The sequence below is a fragment of the Tenrec ecaudatus genome, chromosome 12 (assembly GCF_050624435.1).
Source record: "Tenrec ecaudatus isolate mTenEca1 chromosome 12, mTenEca1.hap1, whole genome shotgun sequence".
Classification (NCBI taxonomy): Eukaryota; Metazoa; Chordata; class Mammalia; order Afrosoricida; family Tenrecidae; genus Tenrec; species Tenrec ecaudatus.
Window position 1 is genome coordinate 96,391,593 of NC_134541.1, and position 2,904 is coordinate 96,394,496.

Here is a 2,904-nt window from a genome sequence, read left to right on the forward strand (position 1 = left end):
GCAGCGCCAGGCCAGGCGCAGGGGCGGCGGAGGCAGTGGCGAGGGCGGCGTGAGAGCGAGGCTCTGGCCCTGCGCAGGCCCAGGCCAGCGGCGGCTAGGAGGGCGAGGCATGCTGACCTGCAGGCCGCGAGAGGCGGCAGCGGCGGCAAGGGGCGCAGGGGTTCCTGGGAGGCGCAGCGTCAGGCCCCGGCGCGCGCCCGCCGCCCCTTCCCCGCGCCGCGGCCGCCCGGGCAACTTGTGGCCAAAGTTTGGCCCCAGCCTCAGGAGTGCGCGGGGCGGCCCGCGAAGTTGGCTGTGGCCCCCGCCGCGGCTCGGGCCGGCCCATGGCCCGCGCGCCCCCGCCGGAGCCCCTGGGCGGCCGGGCTCCTGCCCCCGGGGCCCCCGGGCCTCAACGCCAGTGCGCCTCCCCCGGCCCCGGGCCCGCGCACGCGTGGGAAAGTTGGCCTGGAACCGGCCCGACCAGTTCCGCCGGCGCGCACACCGGCCGCAGAAGTTGGTGCTGCAAAACTTTTTTGGGGGGTTCCGCGGGAGCCCCCGTGCGTCGGGACCGGATGCGCGCCGGCTAGCGACCCCTGCGCCGAGAGAGGTACCCCCAGAGCGACGCGCAGCGGGGGCGCCCCGGACCCGCGGCCCGGGGGCTATGGCCATGGTGGCCGGAGGCTGGGGCGGTCCCAGCAGCGGTGGAGACGCGAATGGCGTGGACAAGGTGGGTGGCTACCCGCCCGCCACCGAGGACTCGGCCTCGCCCCCGGGCGCCGCCAGCGACGCCGAGCAGGGCGACGAGGAGCGGCAGGGGCTGCAGGTGGACTGTGTGGTGTGCGGGGACAAGGCGAGCGCAAGCACTAGGGCGTCCTCACCTGCCAGGGCTGCAAGAGCTTCTTCAAGCGGAGCATACTCCTCAACCTCAGCTACACCTGCAGGTCCAACCGTGACTGCCAGATTGACCAGCACCACCGGAACCAGTGTCAGTACTGTTGCCTCAAGAAGTGTTCCGGTCGGCATGCGCAAAGAGGCCGTGCAGCGGGGCCGCAGCCCCCACTCGCCGCCAGGTCCTGGCGCCGCGTCTCCGGCAGCCCCCCCGGGCTTGGCGCTGGCGGAGGCGGTGGGCGGAGACCTCTTCCATGGCCAGCCAGCGTGGGAGCTGATCACACAGCTGCTGCGCGCCAAGCCCTACCTGGCGGTGGCCGGCCACTTTGGCACGGGCGCGGCGAGCGCCTTCGGCCCGGGCGGCGCGGGCGCGGTGCTGGGCATCGATAACGTGTGTGGAGCTGGCGGCGCGGCTGCTCTTCAGCACCATGGAGTGGGCGCGCCACGCGCCCTTCTTCCCCGAGCTGCCCGTGGCCGACCAGGTGGCCCTGCTGCGGCTCAGCTGGAGCGAGCTGTTCCTGCTGAACGCGGCGGAGGCCGCCCTGACCCTGCACACTGCGCCTCTGCTGGCCGCAGCCGGGCTGCACACCGCTCCCATGGCCGCCGAGCGGGCGGTGGCCTTCATGGACCAGGTGCGCGCCTTCCAGGAGCAAGTGGACAAGCTGGGCCACCTGCAGGTGGACTCGGCGGAGTATGGCTGCCTCAAGGCCATCGCGCTCTTTACTCTTGATGCCTGTGGCCTCTCAGACCCAGCACACGTGGAGAGGCTGCAGGAGAAGGCGCAGGTGGCCCTGACCGAGTACATGCTGACCCAGTACCCAGCCCAGCCCCAGTGCTTCGGCCGCCTGCTGCTGCGTCTGCCTGCCCTGCGCGCCGTCCCAGCCTCACTCATCTCTCAGCTGTTCTTCATGCGCCTGGTGGGCAAGACACCCGTTGAGACGCTGATCCGAGACATGCTGCTCTCGGGGAGTACTTTCAACTGGCCTTAGGGCTCCGGCCAGTGACCGACCTCCAGCGACACAGATGCTCGGGGTCCCCAGGCCAAGGATAGGGACAGCCTCCCCAAGTGGCTAACCAGAACCATGACTAGGGCGAAAGATCATTATGTAATATGCAGTAGCCCTTAGTGACCCTGGTTACAATTTGACTCGGAGGCTACTGGACTTCAGAGCCTTACAAGCCTGGAAGGTTTATTTCAGGCACAGCAAGCACATGCCTCGGCGGTGCTGACTTGCGTTCTGCACCTGGATAGGCACCTGAAGTCATTTGGAGAGGATGTCTATGTAAGTTGGTTTTACATAAATTTCTGTGCTGGATTCCTTGTGCTTGTGGATTTTCTTGTCCTTCTTGGTTTGCTGTTATTTTACTACTGAGTTGGCTTTTGTGGTTTTCTTCATTTTGATGGGGTTTCTTTCCTATTTCTTACGACATTCCCTTGATAGTTATTTTCTTATCTAGTGTAAGATGGTCATGTTTCTCTTGTGTACTGCTTGCCTTCCTCTCCATACAGTTTCTTGCATGTACTTTTCTCCCCCTATTTGCTTCGTGTTTCTCTCCATTGCAGATTGATATTTGTAGCTCTCTCTTTTCAGTCTTGTGTCATATTTGCAGAACTGCTTCACCTTGGTTACTGTCTGGTGGGGACTGCCTTGCTCATTGATCTCAGGTTTATGTTTGCTCTTCCTTGTGATTCTCCATCCATAGAATAGCCTTCGTATTTTTTTATAACTCATTCCGCTGCTTTGGATTTCTGGAATTCTCCTTGACTGAAAATGCCCTTATTTCTTCTTCATATTTTGCTGGATTTAAGATCCTTGCTTGGCAGTTATTTCTTTTAAAGTTTCATATATGTTGTCACGTTGCCTTATGCCTGCAGAGGTTTGTTGAAGGAAAACAAACAAACAGAAAACCACACTCAGCTTAATTGTTTGCTTTCCCTTTGCAGACCCCCTGCTGGGGCTGCTTCCATAAATGTGCTCCTTACAGTTCTGCTCACAGGCGTGCCCTCATGGCTCTCAGATTTTGCGTCCATGGCTT

The 2,904-nt window shown here is 62.2% G+C and overlaps 1 pseudogene; it reads left to right on the top strand.

The window, feature by feature from the left end:
* The first annotated feature begins 640 nt into the window (after window positions 1-640).
* LOC142423022 (nuclear receptor subfamily 2 group F member 6 pseudogene) lies at window positions 641-1,871 on the top strand (annotated as a pseudogene).
* Window positions 1,872-2,904: the final 1,033 nt, after the last annotated feature.